Source organism: Chlorocebus sabaeus, chromosome 16 (genome assembly GCF_047675955.1).
Source record: "Chlorocebus sabaeus isolate Y175 chromosome 16, mChlSab1.0.hap1, whole genome shotgun sequence".
Lineage (NCBI taxonomy): Eukaryota > Metazoa > Chordata > Mammalia > Primates > Cercopithecidae > Chlorocebus > Chlorocebus sabaeus.
In genome coordinates, this window is record NC_132919.1 from 34,437,803 (window position 1) to 34,458,730 (window position 20,928).

Below are 20,928 nucleotides of genomic sequence, written 5' to 3' on the forward strand. Positions count from 1 at the left end.
ATACTTATTATAGTGAAGTCAGATATATAAAACAAAGAGATGGTAAAACTTGTTCGTAATCTCATTACCAGCAGATAAACATACTTACATGTTTTGTCATGTCCTTTCCTACTTTGATCCAAGGGGTGTGTGTGCAAAATAATCGAGGCATCACACTCTACATAATTTTGAACCTCTTCTTTTTTTTTTTTTTTTGCTCAACTATATACAGTAAACAGCTTTCCCTGTCAGTGGATGTATTTCTACAATTTCATTTTCCCCCAAGGTTTCACATCATTCTCACCATGTGGATATACCACATTTTATTTACTAATTCTTGACCAATGGATATTTAGGCTTCAAAAGATTCCCTTAGAATGAAATCTTTCCATTCACAGTTGATTGTTTCCTCAGGAAAAATATTACTTGAAGTGTTTCTGGTTGAAAAAAGCATACATTTTTTACATTTTAATTTTATTTAATTTTTCAGAGATCCCAGCCTAGGCTGGTCTCAAACTCCTGGGCTCAAGCTATCCTCCCACCTCAACCTCCTAAGTAGTTAGAATTGCAGACATGTGCCACTGTGGCTGGCCAGCATGCATGCTTTTTAAACTCCAAAAATACATTGCCAAATTGCTGTTACGAGGATACATATTTTTATGCCAAAAAGTTTTGATCAACCTCCAAATACTGGCTATCGTTTAATTTTTCCTATTTGACAGTAGGCATAATTTCATATGAGTTTACAATTTTAAGTCACAAACATTTTTTAAGAAAACAAACCTCAGTTATGTTTGTGAAATATTTACTTGTTTGGAGGAATGTTTCAACAATCTTTTGTAGTAAGTTGGAATCCGCCAGAGTGGGAAAAGGATGTATGAAACACGTAGTTGGTACCCTTTTTGTGTCAGGTCTTTTCAAGTGCATTATTTTTTTAATCTTGAGAGCTTTTTATGATGTGTGGATTTATAGCACCCACATTTTACAGAAGAGGAAACGAAGGAAGAGCAAAATGTCTTTTTCTTTTGCTCACCTTACCTCTCTACTCTCTCCTTTAAGTCACTGGGATTATATTGCAAATGGTGACCCCAGGAGGCCACTATAGCTAATGGTGTCCCCCAGTTTGTAATAAAGATTTGAGTCATCTCCCTCTCCTGCTGGGTTCAGAAACAAAGCCTGGGATGCGGGCAGGCCCCTTGCGCCATCTACTGACAATCACTGTGCAGACCTTCCCATCCTGCAGTGCTGGCTAGAGCAGATGAGGTGGAAATATCTGTAAATTTCACATCTGCATTTACTCCTCATAACACCTTTCTGGAGTACATATTATTATCCTTATTTCTTTTCTGTTTTTTTTTTTTTTTTTTTTTTGGACGGAGTCTCGCTCTGTTGCCCAGGCTGGAGTACAGTGGCCGGATCTCAGCTCACTGCAAGCTCCGCCTGCTGGGTTTACGCCATTCTCCTGCCTCAGCCTCCCGAGTAGCTGGGACTACAGGCACCCGCCACTTCGCCCGGCTAGTTTTTTGTATTTTTAGTACAGACAGGGTTTCACTGGGTTAGCCAGGATGGTCTCGATCTCCTGACCTCGTGATCCGCCCGTCTCGGCCTCCCAAAGTGCTGGGATTACAGGCTTGAGCCACCGCACCCGGCCTATTATCCTTATTTCAAATGCATGGAAACTGGGTCTCTGAGAGATGAAATGTGTCCCACATCAAGCAGTTGGTAAATGGCAAAGCTGATCTTTGCCGCCAAAGCCAGAACACTTCAGCACAGCGTGCTGCCTCCGCGAATGAAGTAATCATGAGGAGCTGCTGTCCACATCCTTCTGCATTTTCCTCCAAACCACTCAAACTATAACAGCAAAAGAAGCACCCAGCACCTTTGCACAGAGCGGCCACAAATACTTTCTGCTGTGGCAGCTGCTGACTCAGGCACAGGACCCTTTCTTCCAGCTCAGACCCATGCGTTCCTGCTCTCTGCCAAGTCCAAACTGGAGCAAACAAATTCTGTCCCAGTGGGATTTCCCATCTCTGGCTGGCTGGCTGGAATCCTCCACAACCACTCTCTGGCCTTCGAAGCAGCAGCTGGGTGAGACATGAGATCATGGGGGCTTCCGACTGGGCCAGCCATTCCTGGGGCCGCCATCACAGTCCCAGGCCCACCGAGACGGGCAGCAGCATTGTGAGGGGAGCTGAAGTCACATAGACTCGATTCAAACCCTGCACCCTCCTTTTCCTAGTTCTATGGCTTTGTGCAAGTGAATCAAAGTCCCAGAGCCTCTTTCATCCTAAAATGGAGATAATAGTTTCTACTTGTAGGTTTGTTCTGAGATTTGAATGAGATTGTGCGATCACCCAGCTCTTAGTGCTTATTTAGTGAGTACACAGCAAGTGCTCAATAAATGGTCGTGTGAAGCTGGCACGAGGTATGGACCTTCTCTGAGCCTCCCTGGGTCAGTAAGGAGCATGCGCATTGTGTGGGGTTGAGATCCTGAGGTCTGGAGTCAGACAGACATCCTTTGGATCTGGACTCTGCCACTTGCTAGCCTTGGGACCATCTTTGTGACCTTGTGTCTCCTCTCTGTGGACCTCAAAACAAGTCTCTATTCAAAGCCCAGGGCCCTGCCTAATGTTAAGGCTTTAGATACATATTTTCAAATTGCCTTATGAGGGCCCTTTTAAAACATCAGAAACATTAAATTACTCATAGGATAGCTAAATGTGTAGTATTAAAGTATCTGTCTACCTGCCTAATGGATTCAGTGATGCCACTAAATAGGAGTTTGTGTCATTTACAGCAGTCTCTACTTATATTTGAAAAGAGTAACATCACTTATTAATTTTACAGACAAGTGTGGGTTACACATGGACTTGTGAATCTCATGCGTTACCCGTGTTGTCCCCCAAATACCTATAGTCACTGTGGGAACAAACACCACCCTGAGGACCTGCTGCTTGCTAGGGATTTTCATGGAGATGATGCCATTTAAACCTACAACAGGGCCGGGCGCGGTGGCTCATGCCTGTAATCCCAGCTCCCAAAAGGGAGGCTAAGGTGGGAGGATCACTTGAGGCCAGGAGTTCAAGACCAGTCTGGCCAACACGATGAAACTCCATCTCTTCCAAAAATACAAACATTAGCTGGGTGTGGTGGTGTTTGTCTGTAATCCCAGCTACCTGGGAGGCTGAGGAATGATAATTGCTTCAACTCAGGAGGCAGAGGTTGCAGTGAGCCGAGATCGCACCACTGCACTCCAGCCTGGGCAAAAGAGTGAGACTCCATCTCAAAAAAAAAAAAAAAAAAAAAGAAAAGAAAACCTAAAACAACTCTGCAGAATAATTGATATTGTCACCACTTTATACACGTGGAAACAGGCTCCGAGAGGCTCAATGATTTTCCCAGAGTTCTACAGATAATAAGAGGCAGAGCCAAGATTCTGACCCTGATCTGTCTGTGTAGCATGAGAGAAATATCCACTGTGGACTATATTTGAAAATATTCACTATGTTAATGCTATATAAAGTATATTATACCTAACATTTTATAACATATTTTTTCATTTAACAATAATTGTGAATAGATACTTCTATCATCCTATAAATCTACCTACTTCATGCTTTTAAAGGACTATGTCATACTCCATTAAATGAATTTACTATAATCTATTTAACCAGCATTCCTTTAGTGAACATTTTAATTGTTTGCAATTTTTTACTCTTGCATATAATGCTGAAATGAACAGGATCATACGCAAGTATTTTTGTACACCTCTGGAAGTGATTTTTTAAAATTCCTAAGAGTGAGATGATAAAATTAGTTATAAACATTTACTAACACATATTACCAAATTGGGCAGCATAATAAAAGATCATCGAATTGTTATTCATTCACTTAGCAAATACTTACATCATGCTTGTGCTGTGCTAGGTACTGTTCCTAAAGCTTGACAATATCCTGACGTGAGAACTTTAATGACTCTGTTTTATACATGAGAAGACTGTGGCTCAGAGAGACAAGTAACTTGGCAGGAGTTAGACAGAAAGTAGCTGGTTTGGAAACCAGGGTCTGCAGCGCCCAGGCACTTGCTGACTACGTTGTCCTTCCTGATTGATTAAGGCTTTATTCCCAGAATCGCTCCAATCCTGAAGAACAAATCTTATTGGATGGGAGAAGCAAATGAGATTTTAAGTGGGAAAATATCTCATCAATGTTAACATTATATGTTTTAAAATAAGATTTTATTATTTTTCCAGCAAAAAACTTATAAACTATATCGTTTGTTACATTTTTTAAAAAGCAAACTATAAGCCCAATATTTTAAGAAATGATTTTATTCACTTAACACTTTTGAGCTGAGTCTCTCCTCTCATCAGTTCTCTGTGAGCAGAAAAGAGGGAGGTTTAGGGACTTAGGGGATTAGGGGTCATGGTTGCTGGGAAATGCAACAGAAACCTGTCAGGGTTCCTAGAACCTAGAAGAGTTACCCATAGGAAATTGGTTGGTGCATATCCTTACAGAACTTTTATTTTGTAAGGGTGTATGCAAACTAGTTACTATATTACATTTTACATATATTTATAATCTCCCTTTTTTTTTAACCTAATGTATATTTTCCTATGACCATGAATGTATTTTTATAACCTTTTTTTTTGTTTTTTTTAGGTTTCAAGGCATTTCATTGCTAAGTTGCATCTCCTAGATTTGGGAAAGAATCTAAAAAACACATATGTGGTGCCTTCTGTGTGCTCTGCCCAGTCACACGTGTTATTCTGTTTAACCTTCTGATGACGTAGGTATCTTCACCACTCTCTTTTGGAGACTTGCTCCCAGCAGTCATGTGACTTGTCTAAGGCCATGTTGCTACAGGTGGCTTGCAACCCAGGTTGGCTGAACTTCCAGCTGCATTCTCTTTGCTGTGCACTGTCCAAAAGTAGGGAGAGTTTCCTGCCTCTGGAATTCACTACGTACAGGTGCCACCAGTGGTTTTCTTTGTGCACAGAAGAAAGTAAAACCCAGAGGCCACCATTAATGATTATGAGTTTCTGCCCTCAGGCACATAAGGCCCCAGCAGAAGCAAACTGAGAGTGGACCTGAAACAGCATGGGTTTGTATGTCTGTTGGTGAATCATAGAGAAGGTTTCTGTTCAACATGGACTTTAGGGCCAAGTGAGCCTGGCTCCAATCCCAGCACCGCCAGTCACAAACCTTGACTGTCAGCAAATCACTTTCTTCTCTGAGTTCCAGCTCCCTTGTTTCTCTAATGGGAATTGGATATCTCACTATAACCCTGCTTGTGTGCAACTGGCACACATGAGTTACTTGCTAAGTGTGAAAATCCTCTTTTACTTCTGTTACCCTGCTGATCAACAGCTGTGGCCAAAAGCTGACTTTAGCCAAAAGCTAAATTTGTACTTACTGGTTTAACTGATTATTCTTTACTGATTATCCCTCCCTGTGTGAAATCCAAAACTGGTGTGCTTGAACAGCAAGCAGCTTTCCTCCAAGTGGTGATTCCGGGACTAGGCTCCTTCCATCTTGTAGTCTTCACCAGCTTCAACACGTGGCTTCCAAGACAGCTTGCTTATGTGCTTCATGCCAGCAATAGGAAGGAGAGAGTGGAAGGCTGTGCATGGGCAGCAGGGGAGTTAGGCGTCTCACCCTGGAAGTGGGGTGCATCACTTCTGCTTATATTCCATTAGCTAGAACTCAATTGCATGGCCGTAGCAAACCAACAGCAAAGAAAGCTAGGAAATATAAGTTACTGTGTCCTCAGAAAGAAGAAATGAGTCTGCTAAACAGCCAGCCAGCCTCTGCCACTCATATAGAGGCTTGCCTCCCCAACTGTGGCTAAAGTGAAAAAGACTGAGCAGGTATTTACCAAACTTAGTGGTCAAGCATTCCACAGAGTCATCTTCGTAACAGAGCCTGCGGAGCAGCACAGCTGGTATTTGGAGCAGCTTTTACAAAAGGAGAAAAAAAAACTTAGATACAAAAGACGGATCCACATTTCTGAGAACCTGTAATACAAGAAGACTTAAGTTTTTTTCAATTTGGAAAGAGGAAGTAAAATGTTGTTATAATCAAATATGGGGTTTTCTCTACATCTGAACATGCCAGGAGGATTTTTACTCTAGAAAACCTCTACTTGTTAACATTTGAGATAGTGTGATTGAATGAGGAATTCTAGATAGTTCTGTGAAGATTGGGGGAAGAAGAAAAGAGGATGCCACTCTTTATTCCTAGGCCAAGACCTGAGCCCTGTAATATTAGTATTTGGATCTAAAATCAGGTAAACGGGAGTGTGTAAGGAAAAGTCATAAACAGTGTCATGTGAAGGAGAGAGCTTGGGATTTAAAATCAGAAAGACTTGGGGAATTAAGTTGTATAAACCTGGGCAAGCTACTGTCTCTTCATGTGTGAAATGAAGACAACCTCTGATAATGTTTTTGATCTTTAAAGGGGGTGGAGATAGGAGATGTGGGGGAGGGGATAAAATCTGGCACATAGAAGTGTCCAGTATATGCCAGTTCCTTTCTTCCTGTCCCATTTCTCTGTCATTCAAAGTGGCCACCATTCTTTAGTAGTCTTAATTATTAGGCAGAAGAAGCTGTTTCCCTTGGCTTAGAGAGCTTGTTTGAAAATACTTAATGCTAAACACAGGTCTGTAGAATCCAGAAAGGTCAGCTTCCTGTTGGGACTTAAGCTTCCAAATACCTGTGTCATGAGCCAGGACGCACATGCTGGGAGGGAAGACGTAAATCTCAGCTCATCTCTGCCCATCTGTGTTGTCATCAGAGGAAACTGCCCCCAGCAACATGATGTTGGTTAGACAACTTGTCCTCGGTCATGCAGCTACTAAGTTGGAGTCAGGATCTGAGTCCAGGTGATCTGGGTCCTGAGCTCAGATTCTTAGGCTGACCTGCCTGTTAGGGCACACGACTCCTCCTAGGGAACACTCCTCCTAGGAGAAAGGCACAGATGGAGAAGTTGCAGTTCAGGAAGGTGAAGCAAACTGCTAGCCTATGGCCATGTTGGGATGTGGGCCCCAGCCTTCCAGCCATGAAGGCAGCCAAGTGTTGTAAAGAAGGCATCGCAGAGGCAATTCCAGGCTGTAGTGATGAACTTTCCACTCTGCACCCCCAGGTGCTGTGCCCTGTGCCTTGTCTAAGGTAGTCCTGCAGATTTCTACATGTTGAAGATATCCCCAACATGAACGTTGCTCTCTTGTGGATCCCAAGCCATGGAGATGTCCTGGGGCTTTTCATTTTTAGGTACCTAAATGGAATTTCCCAACACCTAGAAGCAACACAGCCGCCCTAACAGACTCTTGCATGCAGTGAGAGGGAGTCCCCCAGGCCAGCTGTCTCTGTTCAGAAAGACCTGGGGGTCTCCTTGACCATGGGCTCAGGGCTCAGACCCCAACACAAACAAGCCCGTGTGCTGAGAGAAGCAGGTCCCTTAGCTGACGTCCAAAGGCTGTGAGTCCTGCACGAGCCTGTAGTGGTGCGGGTCCCTGGTCACACTGGAGGTGTAGAGCTTGGGGATCTGAATGTGCTGTTTGCCTTGGATCTTTATTCATGATTCAGAAACAGTGGAATAAAAGGAAAGGAAAGAAAACCCCAATGGCCACCTCAGCAGGATGCTCCAAGTTTAGTGTCCAGGTGTCACTGACTCAGACAAGTGGGGGCTTCCCCCACCAATGCTCAAGAGCCACTTTGCCATTTCACCATCTCTCTGTCCTCCACACCCCTCAGCAGCATGCATGCCAAGAATGTGTTCACCATGGAGCTCAAATCTCAGCAGAATCTAGAGTCTGAAATCCAGGTAAGGGAAAGTGTAGAGCTTCTCAGATGATGCTCTGTCGATTTTATTTTAATGAATGAAAGACCAGAAGAGGTCAGTCTTTGAAAGTAGAGGCCAGGAGCATCTGCTGGCATCAGCAGCCATGCCATCGTAGGACCGGCTCACCTGGACCTGTGGCCACCTGGGCTTTTACGTCTAGTCTTGGTTAACCACGGGCCACTTTCCCAGCTTGGAAACTAAGCATCTGCTCCACTTCCTCTCCTTCCTCATTGAACTCTTTCACTTAAAGGAGAGTGCGAGACAGACTTAAACTGTTTGACTCATTCTTAAGAACTTTCAGAAAAAGTTTTGGCAGGGAAGGACATTTCCCAGCTCGGGGAAAGAGCCTTGTGGTTTATCTGCTGGTTTCATTCATCTGTGCGGTCCTTCCCGCATTCGTTAGGAAAACTGGCCTTGGTTCAAATAAGAACAGCGTTTGTCCTGGTGACAGGGAAAGGTTTCTTCTGATGTCCATGTATCTCCAAGGGGGATGCTTTCTCCAGGGAGAGGCAGTGTCCAAGTGCTTGGGGGATTCAGAGGGCTGCTGGGAAGGGGTGGGCCCCTCTCTCCCCAGAGGGAAGCTCCTGGGGCCCTCTCGAGCACCCCTGCCCGTGGGGATGCCTCTCCCAAGCCTGCCTTTCCTGGAACCCCAGATAATTCCAGGAGGTGTGTGACCCAGCAGAACTAACCTCAAATCCCATCGTGAGTATTTACCCTTTTTAAAATAATTTATTGTTTCATTATTCCCATTCAATTACATCTTCATTCTTGTGAGCACTGGAGAGACAGTCTCGAATTGGTGCTAATAGACCTGTAATACCTCTCTCATTGCCTATTTCTCTTTTTAAAAAACGAAGATAGCGCAGGACTTGGTTAGGGAATAGTGTCTAGCTAAAATTCATTAACTTCATAAACTAGCTAACTAGCTAAAACTAGCAAAAATTCATTAACTTCATTTTGTTTTCATTGAATTTATGTTTTGCTGGCTTTCCATTTGTGAGAGTGATACAAGTTTCATTTAAACATGAATTTGTAAATATAAACAAGTAGGCCATTCACAGAAATATATAAAATATGTCATAGGAAAGGTGGCACTCTCATATGGCAATAATTATGACAGAGGCCGGCAAATGACTTGAGTGACCGGTGTGACCTGAGCACTGACTCCCAAACACCCTCCGTAGGACGTCCTGCATCCCCCAGACCCTTTCCTGGGTCCTCCTGGGCCCTATCACCCCCTAGACCATCCAGACCTCAGGCCATCCCCTTCTCCATTGCCAGAGCAGTCTCCATTCCCGAACGTGCTGGTCACCACCAACAGCAGCTGCTCCTCCTCCAGGCAGCTCAGCCTATGCTTGTCCATGCAGAGAACCTGGACGGCACCCAGGTGGAGAAAAGTCCTCAGCTCCCAGTAGACACTCTGGGCTTCCTCCCACACCTCCCCCCACAAGGGATCCTGTGGTCATCTGTCTGTCCCAGTGCCCAGCACAGGCGTGGCACAGAGGAAGTGAATGGACCGACTTGAACACATCATCCTCTATTCTCCTTCTCCGCTCAAGCCCTGCAGCTAACCCATTGGCTAGTCCTGGAGGCTCTGCCTCCAAAATACTGCCTATCCCATGTCCAAACGCCTCTCACCACGTCCACTGCTACTTGCAATTCTGTGTGTGTGGAAATATTTCCACAAAATTGGAATGAGCAGGTCATAGCCGCGCCTGGAGGGAATGGCCGGGGAAATGTGCCCTCGCCTTGTTATTCTATCCAGGCCCACCCAGCTGAGGATGGGGGACCTGCCACCACTCTCCTGGCAGTTCCGGACTCCTGGGAGCCAGCAGGGGAGGACCCAAGAGTGTTTTCAGCGACCTGGCTGACCTGGTCATCAGTCACTCCCACCTTGGCCTAGACCTCTACATGGCACAGATCACAGCTCATTCCAACCTGGCATTACACTGGCCTGTGCCCTGTCCTCAGGGTCACATCTGTCTCTCCGAAGTCGTGCAACCCTGGAAAACCCAAGAACCTAACAGTCAGGTTCCTCCTCTGTGCATTAACAACGACATTGATGCCTGCTTTGCAGGGCGCTGGGAGGGTAGAGGGAGGTGTATGCTGGAGAGTTCTCCGAGGGCAAGGCCTGGCTCTGTGTCACTCACTCTCAGATCCTCAGAGACTGGAACTGGCCCAGCAGGTGGCCACCATTCCCTAAGAGTTGGATTTGATCCGTCAGTGCTGAAGGCAGGGGATGGAGCTTCGACAGACCCCCTGTGTCCTGTCTTCTTTATCTGCAGCTTACTCATCCTCACCCCTTTCACATGCACCCTGCAGAGCACGTGTTCACTGAGCTTCCACAAAATTCACTAGAGCAGCTGATGGATACTGGGGCCTGGATTCACTGTCAAAGTGTTTCTCAAAGGGCGTTCTCCGGAACACCATGGAAAACTCATCTGCTGTATAAGTTTGAAAACCCCTGCCCACAGGTCTCCCTTTGCGTACGAGCAATCAGCTCTACCATTCAGCCCAGGTGTGTGTTTGCTGGACCATCTGGAGGAAGCTGAGGAGACATGAGCTGAAGGCAGAGGGTGAGTCCGAGGTGGGATCTAGGGACAGGTATGAGAAGTTAGGCAAAAATGGGATGATTCCAGCCTTAATAACCTTAGATAATAGTTCACATTATTATTTAGTTAATAGGGTTGTACCCACGTTAAAGTTATTTTTTTTTAAGAGGTAGTCGCACTCGGTCACCCAGGCTGGAGTGCAGTGGTGCAGTCATGGCTCATGCTTCCTGGAACTCATGGGCTCCAGCAGTCCTGCCTCAGCCTCCTGACTAGGTGGGACCATAGACACACGCCACCATGCCTGGCTAATTTCTTTCACTTTTCTCTAGAGACAGGGTCCACCTGTGTTTCCCAGGCTGGTCCCAGACTTCTAGACTCAAGTGAACCTGAATGTCCTGCCTCCACCTCTCAAATTGCTGGGATTACAGGTGTGAGCCATCACACCCGGTCTAAATTTGCTATGTGCCATGGTACTACAAAACGTCATAATTAGGCAGCTGGATGGAAGGTGTAGCAGGCCACTGTAGTGCCTTTTCAATCTTTTATATCTAAACTAATTTCAACAGAAAACATTTATTTTAAAACATGTAGGGGGTTAACCATCTATGAGTTAAAAATACAAAGGCAGGCACACGGTGTCGTCAGAATTCAGAAAGCTGGTCACACGGCTGGGGGTGCTGGGAGGGGCTGGGCATGGTTGGCTTTGTGATCTAGGGGTTGGTGTGTTCCATCTGTGAATGTCTTTCGAGCTGCACACTTTCTTAATCAATTTTCATAAGTTTAACAAAAAATAAAATGAGGATGTGAAGCTGGCTTGGGTTGTTAAGTCTCGGGAAATTATCCAGTCATGAGCCCTGCCCCAGATGCTTCTAGAAGCCTGGAGGGAACTGAGAACTTTCCAAGTAGAGGAGCAGGGGCAAGGCCCTGTGGTGGGAATGCACTGCTGCTTGTCCCTAGCTGCGAAGGGGGTGTCCTATGGAATCAGTGCTGGGTGCAGTGCAGGGCTGGAAGTCCATGTCCACATTGTGGCTCAGAGCAGTGAAAGCCAATCTCACCCCCTCCGCAGGGTGTTCCGCCTGCCAGCAGGTGGCCAGCTGGTCTTCCTGGGATACGGTGCCATTGTAGAAATTGGGTGCAAGTCTCTTGTCCGCAGATGGGGTGCCCTGTTGTAGTGGGATGTCTCCCGACCTCCCTCAGTCCTGATGGGCCTGGGCAGGGTCTGGTGTCAGGGTTCCCATGGGCTTCCAGAGCTGGCCCTGTCCCACAGTCCCGGGGCTGTCCAGGACACATTCAGAAGGGACACGGACCCAGCAGCTCTGTTCGAAATCATAATGGGGGAACCAAGGGCCCCCTACATCCAGGTCCGTCGGGAGCCGGGGCATCGAGTTCCACTCCAGGAATCTCCAGGAACCCTGAGGTCTTCCCTGAGCCAGGGCTGGGTTGGGCACACCCTGAGTGCCCACAGGGTAGATGTCTTCCCGGACAGCCCCACCAGGACAGGATGTGGAAGAAAGAGGTGCCCATGGTGGGGAAACTAGCCAAATGGGCCGCTGGAACCAGGCTGGTGGGCCTGGAGGGGACTGCCTGTCCCCCTTGTAGAGGGTCATCCTGCCAGTTGAAGCCAGCACAGCGCTAGGTGCCGAGAACCCTTGCTCGGGTTTGGCTGAAAGGAAAACAGTTATGGTCAGCGTCTCTAATGAGCCCATGCAGGCCTTTCCCGGCTGGGCCCCACCTGCCTGGGTCTCTGGAGTCCTCGGGGTCTCTGTGTGGCCCCCGTGGTCTGACACTGAGGACACGCCTGTAGTCTGCTGATCCCAGGGGAGAGGTGTGTGCCACCTGGCATGGGGAAGCTGTTGGGGGATGGCAGGTGGCTCCTGGGACTGCCCCCAGGGTTTGGACTGGCTGGGGGATTCCTATCACATACCCTCGTCCCAGGGCTGTTGGGCCAGAGATACAGCCCCCAGTGAGAACTCAGGTGGGAGGGGACTTGGATATCACCCAGCACTTTGCCACCTCACACGGGGACCCATCTCCACAGTGGGTGTTAGGACCCGGACATGGGTCACCCTCTGCCCTCCTGGGCTGTCCAGTCCATGCCAGGACTGACCGTTCCCACATCTGGCTGAATTCTTGGCTCTGGCTCTCACCCGGGGTCCTGCCTGTGTCCTCTCCCTGAATGCTGTGGGGTCAGGGACACCCGATTCCCTTGTCGCCCTGGCTCAAGGCTGGTTGTCCTGGCAACCTTGGAGGAGCGTGCAGCAGTGAGGGGCCTCTGCTGCTCTCTGAGGCTGTGGGTGCTTGCAGGGAGGGGCGGGGTCTCCCACAAATGGGTCTGGCTCATCTAGTGCCCTAGAGGGTCCTGTGAGGGGGAGACAGAGACACTCCAGAAAGTGGGAGGGGGCTTGTTGGACGGTCATGCCCACATCCTCCTCCTGCGGGCACATCACATCCAGTACACACGCACTGAGCGCCTGCCGTGAGGACCAGTGGGCCTCCTGTGCTTTCTTAGAGTCCAGGAGGAAGAGGAGGAAGAAAAGGTCTTCGAAGAGGAAGGCCCAGGTAGTAGGGCCTGGGTCTCGGGCACTCCCCAACTATTGACTGCCCCAGAGGGTGACATGGGAGGGGACATGGCACTGGAGCCCACCTGGGGGTGGCAGGTCCCCTTGCTTCCTTGTTAGTTTCTTCATAGAGGCCCTAAGATGCTTGAGCACAGAGTCATCATCCAACTCCCAAGTATGGAAGAACTGGTTCCGAAAACGTGCCCACAGGCCAGAGCTGGATGTCTTCATGAGGCGCTCTAGGGACAGGGTGGACATCAGGCCAGGAGAGTTCCCTGGGAGGGGGCACAGCTGATACCCCGTGACCACTTCAGTCTCCCACTGGGCGGTGCCAGAACCTTCTGTGGCCACCCCAGGGGTACAGATGTGCACAGGAGACTGTGACTGGGGGACGACCTGGGCAGGGAAGTGATCAGGACACTCCTTAACTTCATCTGGGCCATGTGGGGGACGGGCTCGTTGTCACTGTGCCTTGCCCAGCCCACCTGACCAGACCTCCCTCTAGGCCAGAACAGAGGATCACGAGGACAGTGTGAGGAAGTTGCCCTCGGGTAAGTCGGGGTCTGATCCCAGGGCTCCCCAGGCCCCACTGGACACACGGAGACTTACTCCTCTGAACTTTAAAGACAATGCTTGTCATCGGCATCAACACCTGCTCTCCTTCCAGCAAATACACGTCCCACAGGCGCAGGGTGAGCCCAAGAGAGATCTGTGGGGATAGCAGGTGTGGGAGACTGTAGCCCTTCCAGGCTGGGACTGGTGGCTCCAGCTGAGCCCACTGGGGCTTCAGTCCCCAGAGTCAGTGATCTTCTCCATGAGGGTTTCCTGAGCCCTCCAGGACGCTGAGTCAGATAAGGTCTTGCAGCTCCTCATGGGGGGCACTCATTGGAGTGGAGGTGTGGCTCTTGGAGAGAGGGACTTGCCCAGGGCTTGAGGCTTCCCTGATCCCTCCCACATTGGGTCCTGGCCCAGTCTGCCTGTAAGGCGGGGCCTGAGTCCCAGTCATTGCCCTGGGATGACCCCTCTTGGGCAGAGGGTTTTGTTTGGGTGTCCTGTGGGGACCCCCCTGTGGGCGGAGCCTCCTGTGGGCTGTGGGTGAGCCAGACCCCCGGGCTGGGGAAGCAGGGCACTGCAGGGCAAGGAGGGTCCCTGAGCCAGGGTCTCCCTGTGCCTTCTTACCCCGCCATTCAACATCTGGAGAAGCCAGCCTAATGAGGAACTCTGCGTGCAAAGCTCTTCCTTGTCCTGATGGGAGGAACAGAGGTGCTCAGGGCCCCCTGGGCTGCCCTAAAAACCTCCCTCTTCCAGGGCCTCTGAAGACCCTTCCCCTAGTGCAGAACACTGGGCGGTGTCCAGGGCTCCCCACAACACCGTCCCCTTCCCACACTCCCGGTGGACACACTGCCCTTTGCCCTGCTCTGCGGGAGCTGGGCCCCCATCCCTGTGCCTCTGTCCTATAGACCAACTCCCAGCCCATGGAGAACCCCACATCCCAGGTCAGGCAGTGGCTGGGACTCAGCCAGTCACCAGCCCCACGGGATGCAGGGCCTCTGGAGAAGAGCCCAAGCTTGCTCACCAGACGCCATAAACTCACCAGACGCCACATCGTCTTGGGCTGTGACGTGGGGACCACATGCTCCTGATGGTCTTGGAGGCCATGGACTGTCCCGTCATTTGGGCTGTGGAATCCTGAGAAGCCCCCAGCCCGTCAAGAAATCAGAGCCTTTCCCCAAGATGTGGAGCCATCAGCTGGAAGAGCTGGGCAGCTGGAGAGGCCCCCAAACTGCAAGGCCTTTCACCCTCCCATCTGGTGACCTCACCATGCAGCCTTTACCCTGGGGATGTGAGGCAGGAACATCCCCTAGAGCCTGGCTGCAGGTTTCCCTGGATGCCTCCTGGACCAGGGTGCAAAAAGGGCAAGCCTGACTTGAGGCCACCACATGGCGGCCAGAACAGGGTGGATGCTGGGCTTCCTGGTCGTCTCCTGGAAGTGGGGTCAGGGCAGGGGACACGGGATGGGGAGATGCGACCACCTGGGCTTGGTCGGCCCATTCGTGGGCACCAAGGGCAGCAGGACCCCCGGCAGCTGGAGGGCAGGAGGACTCTCAGGGAGGGGAGAGTCAGCTGCACAGAATCAGATCCGGAGGGCGTGGCAGCAGGACACAGAGGGTGGCCACGGGGAGGATGAGATGCCCTCCGCTGATGGGGATGAAAGGTGTCTGACTTGGGCTTTGGGGGTCAGCCGCGGACTCCTGTGGGACCCTCAGCAGAGACACCCTGAAGACTCCCAAGGAGCTGCCTACACAAGGAAGGTGCCTTGGCTGAAAGCCGAGATCACCTGGCCAGGGTGGCCATCCCTGGGTCTGGCTGTATGAGGTCCCATGGGCAGCTGTCCACTTACCCTGCAGGGAGTGCCTCTCACTGGCCAGCAGCTGCACCAGTGCCCAGAATGCATCCTCCTCAGGCAGATACAGGAGGAACAAGGCCGCGATGGGGCTCAGGTCCCTGCAGTAGCCCGCCTCCTGCAAGAGCCAGAGTCACCGTGAAAGGACATCACCTGGGAGGACTGAGGTCACCTGGGAGGACTCATGTCATTGGAGAGAGGAGAGGTGACTGGGGAGGCTTCCTCTGAAGAAGAGGCTTCCTCAGGGTGCAAATTCATTTCATGACAAGAGCCAAGTCAATGAGGCACTTCAGCACCTTGTCCAAAATGTCTCCTGATGGCACCGTCCTGCCTGTGACCCTGCCAAGCTCCTGGGCTTTGGGGCAGCCCCAGGAGGAGGGCGTCATTTCTTGTTCTGAGTAGTGGTGGTCAGTCCCAGGTGACACCAGGAGTGCAGGCCCCGTCTCCTTTGTGTCTCAACTTGACTGCTTGAGACCACCCCCTTGCTTGGAGCTTTATGCCAGCAGTGAGCTGGAGTCCTACCTCCTATATCCTGGTGGGTCACAAATACTAACTTTAAAAGAAGCGACGGCACCCCACCAGACACCCACTCCTGTGAACAGGGAAATACTGCCTGGGAACATCACTGCTGGGAATACTCACCGGGTTATACTCCGAATATGCCAGGAGGATGTAGAATAGTTCCCGCTGCCTAGGAGACAGAAATGAGGCTTTTGTTTGTTTTGTGCAGATGCCGTTAGTTTCAGTTTGTCTACAAAGCCTAACAACAAATCCCATTTCAGGTTCAGGTGATTCACCAGATAAGCAGTGAGCTCTTCAGGGCCTTGGACTTTGAGGAAATGTTTCAGTAAAATCCACATCTGTGACATGCAGATAGCCCAGTTGTACAGTGACTTGCCTGCTCCTTTCCACTCTGAATGATTTTTTTTTTCAGTTTGCACACACGCCAGCTCAGTCTTTGGATGTACAGTTCCTCCACGGTTCTAAACCAATGGGCAGAGTCTCCTGGCCACCGCTCCAGCCCTTCCTGAAACGACTCCTTCATCTTCCAAGTCCCCAGGGTGGCCCCTATGCACCCGGCCTCTCCCCGATCCATCAGCCCCCGGCCACCCAGACTGCTTCTCAGTCCCTATGGTTTGGCCTTTTCCAGAATGACCCAGGAATGGGAATCCTACGTGGTAGCTTATTGGGTCTGGCTTTTTTCCCTCAGCAAAATGCATGTAGGATCCACCCACGTTCGTCCAGCCATCACTGGCTTATTCCCTTTTCTCACTGTGTCTTCCGTTTGGAGGGAGGACTAGCCTTGCTCTCCCCGTTCCCATGTTGAAGACTGTCCCCGAAGGCTCCTTGTGTGAGTGACGAGGAATCAAGCAGTGGACGTGGCATGCAGGTTTCATGTGCACATCAGTTTTCAAATCAGTGGGTTCAATATTTGTGATACTTTGGGGACACGTGGTTCTTCTATCCTGCCACCCTCCCATGGGTCCTACCGTGGGTCCCCGTGGGTCAGGGAGAGCACCTTTCACCATTGTGCATGATTTTGTTTGCTGACTTCTGTCTCCTCAGGGTCCTCCTCACTTCTGGCCCCACATATTCCAGTCTGGCCCAGGGCTTGGCACCAGGTGCTCAGTTCATGGTGCCGGCTGCTCCCTGGGTCAGGGGAGGTCTTGGCAGCTCTGTCATCCCTCCTGGGTGACCCTGGCCTCTTCTCCGGGGAAGCCCCCATCCCTTTCGTTCACTCTATCTCCACTGAGACCCTGTGGCTCCCATAGGCTTACTTGGCTCCGTATCGATCCCTGAAGAAGATGTGAGTCCTTAGAGTCCTCCTCACGTCCAGGTCGATCTGGTGGATGTGTTGAGATGACCTCTTGCCCTTCTCCTTCATGACCTGTAGGGCAGGGCCAAGAGGAGGAAGCAGCCTCAGAACAGATGGAAGACTCCCTGCCCCAAGTGGCAGTCGGCCCACAGTCAGCACTCCGGGAAGCAAGGAAAGCAGGAAGGTTTCCTTGTGCACAAAGCTGCTTTTTGGCTTGTTACTGAAGCCGGGGAGGGTCACCGGAGCCGAGTTTGTCTGTGGTGACTATGTCACCGTCCGTGCCCAGGATGTGCATCTGACCATCCCACTCACCCCCCAGCCTGGGCTTGATGCTCGCTTCAGCTGCAGACCTGGGCCCCTGACACAGCCTGTCCTGTTTCTTGTGCTCTGGCTGAGCGTACCTTGTATGTTCTGGGGTTTTTCCACTTGACTTCCTGTATGTTCAGCAGGACTGACCACACTTGGCCCCGGATGTTCATGGGAATGCCCTTATATACTCGATCTATCAGCTGTGGGCAGAAAACAACCTGGTGTCACAGGCTACGGGGCGATCCCAGTGAGGACCAGAGTCCGAGGATTCTGGAAATGGTTGGTTTCGGCCCCGTGACCCCTCGTTAGAGGTGACATTAAGCTGGGACACAGTCTCCCTTCCCAGGATTGAAAGAGCAGATGGACGCTCAGAGTCGGGACTCTGGTCTGAACATTTTCCTTCCTTTGTGTCACCAGGGCATCCCTAGCTTTGAGCTCCGGGTGGTCCCAGCCCTAGATTCAGATTCCCTCCCAGCAAGGTGACACTAGCACAAATAGGCAGGCAAACCACCGACCAGGCCTGCAGTCCTCTGGGTGAGGACAGTGCGCCACCCGCCCTCTGAGAGGCTGATGGTGCCAGGCCACAGCCATGGGTGCCTGTCCCCTGTCTCTGCAGAAAGTGGTTCCGGGGCCTCTCCCTCCACACATTACCTTTTTACTGTTCTTATATGTCTCCCATTCTCCCAGCATTTCCATCCACTTGCTCTTTCGTGTTATCTCCCGCCGCATTTGCTGTCAAATGAGGAATGTTGGCGTTAGGGGAGCTGCCAGGCTTCCCAGAGCCACCTGTGGATGCTGGGTCTTGGGCTCTGGAGCCCTGGTGGACCCAGCTAGAGGGAGCCAGGGAAGGGCAGACCCTAAGGGCCGAGAGCCTTTGAGCAAATGAGCACCAGTGGGCTGGCTTTGGGACCCTGGGACGTGCCATCCTCAGGCCACAGACACACCAGTCTTAGGTCAGGTCCCAGCCTCTAGGTGGGGTCCTGACACAGGCGGGGAGCCACCCCCAAGCCACAACTATGGTTCTCATTTTGGAATCTTATCAAGCTGCCAAAGTTACAGCAACCTGGGGTCCAGCAGGGGGTGCTGCCCCTCCCAGTGATAGCGTGTTGCCCTCACCCGCCACCGCCCAGGCCAGCTGCCGCCTCTGCCTCACCGACCACCTGCCCAGTCCCCACATCCCTGGTTCAGCCCCCTCCCCATGCATCAGGCTCTTACCTTCACCTCCCGAGCAGTGGCAGGAGGCAGCTCTGTCTCACTGTAAGGCAACGCAGGCAGAACTGAGGACCTGCACAGGGCCTGGAGCTGCCCAAGACTCGGAGCCAACCCCCAGAAAGGACAGGCTCTGTCCCTATCCGGCTCAGGGCTCAGTCCAGGAAAAGACACAGGGAAGGGAGGACAAGGGCCTTCCTGTGGGGCTGACTCCCAGGAGGGGCAGGAGCTGGGAGGAGAAGGAGTGTGGGGCCAGCCTGGCCAGGATTACTGGGGCCCCCGACTTGGGGGGCGGTCAGGCTGCACAATGGGGCTGCCTGTCCTGGACTTGAGGTGGTGCTTTCTGCTGGAGCTGAGAAAGGTCAGGCCTGAGATGGGACGGGGGCCGCCCAGGGTGGGTGACAGGGCCCTCACAGGAGTCCCTCAGGGAGTGACTGCATCACCCCACCGGGGTCAGGGGAGCCTGCCCTGAGACCTGCCCGGTGTACTGCTGGTGCACCAGGGGCCCATCCCACTTGACAGCCCCAAGGCCCTTGCAGGTTCTGACTCCCAGTTTCCACCTGCCTCTCCCTGCACGTGACCCACACACCCTGCGTTTCAGAAGTGGCGCCGCTCATCAGCTCCCTCCCACCCTCCCTCCCCCGGGATCCTCTGTCTCTCCATCCTATGAACCCTAAGGGATGGACTCCTGGCTGGGCTCCTTTTACATGGCCCCAGCTCCTTTCCCAGCACCAGACCCAGGGTCTTTAGGCACAACCCCTGCAGCCTCCCTGGCCTCACGGTGAGATGCCCATAACGGGGCCCTGCCCGTCTTCTCCCCCATTCTCCTAGGGCCACCGCTCCCATTGTTCCCATGGCTTTCCCCCCTTTCCCATGGGGACAGTGAGGGCTGTAGCTCTAGGGAAATGAGGGAGGACAGGGGCAGGTGGACCCTCAGAGACCCGCTGGACAACAGCCCTGAGGCTGGGCCAGGCGTCCCCTCACCCTGTAGCCAGAACCCTTGGATTTCACTGGGGTTGTTTCCAAGTAGACATGGCCAGACCCTCAGGCTGCCCCGCTCCTCTTGTGCTGACTTGGGGACAGAACTGCTGAGATTCCAGGGGCCTGACCTAGCCCAGTCTCCATTCCCACCCGCTCCCTAGATGGGCCCCGCACCTCTGGCCTAACAGCAACCTGGGGCTGGACCTGCAGGGGAGCCAGGGAGGAGTTCTGACCCTGGAAAGGTGGTTGGCCTGATCCGGCGAGACAGTCCTGCCTCAGAAAGGCCTTTGTGAAAGCAAACCCATCCCTGAGCTGAGACAGGTGCTTCAGGGGTGAGGGGAGCACAGAGGACTCACTGCAGAATCTCAAAGCGATCAATGTTGTTGTAGATTCCAACAGGCTCAGGCCCCATGTCCTCTAGCAGCCCAGCTAGGTGTCCCTGTAACCCAGAGGGAGGCTTGGTGAGGGGTCCAAGGTAAAGGGTGCAAGGGCCTGGGGGTAGTGGCCACCCGTGCCCACCCTGTGCTCCTAGGGAGCCCAGGACCCTTTGACCAGGGCGCACTGGAAGAGGCCTCCCTCCAAGGAGCAGATCGACCTGTACCTTCTCATAGTTCATGATGATATTCTCTCGCTCCTGTGTCCACAAACTATCTGCATCCTCTACGATTACCATCCTGTGAGACAAAATCATCTAAAAGTTACCTTTTACTTGAGAGTTTCGGAGAACACCTGAACCATTCCCGCCAGGCTCCCAGATGCTGGCTGGCTGTGTAACCCCCATTCCGCCACCGCCCCCGGGTAAAAAGGCGCCAGACCTAGTGTCCCACACCTGTATGAGTGTCTGGAGTCTCCAGTCCCAAGCAGGGGTGGGCATCATCCCAAGGACTTGAGGACAGTGGGACCTGGACAGAGAATCCCGTCGTCCCCAAATACCATGAAATGGGGACACACCTGCCCCAGCAGGTTGAATAGTGTCCACCTGTCAAGGGTGAAGGGCCCATGATAGGCTATTCCAGGGATGTGGAGGGAGACTGAGGTCAGCGACCAGAGGTCTCTGTACAATCAGCCTCCTGGGATGCTCGGGGACCACAGAGATGTCCAGTTTTCTACAGGGAACAAGATCTCTCCTGACTGCTCTGTTCTACTCCGCTCATCACTTTGGCTCCCGTGGCCCTTCAGTCTGAACAGAGAAGCCACTTTAGGAATAATGCCAGTTGAGCAGGAGGGTGTTCGGTTTGGGGGTGAAAATGATCTATTGTGCTAGTGGTAACCCTCACT

The 20,928-nt window shown here is 51.5% G+C and overlaps 1 pseudogene; it reads right to left on the reverse strand.

Moving 5' to 3' along the window:
* Positions 1–11,049: 11,049 nt before the first annotated feature.
* Positions 11,050–20,323, reverse strand: LOC140708765 (TBC1 domain family member 3G-like; annotated as a pseudogene).
* Between the last annotated feature and the right edge of the window lie 605 nt (positions 20,324–20,928).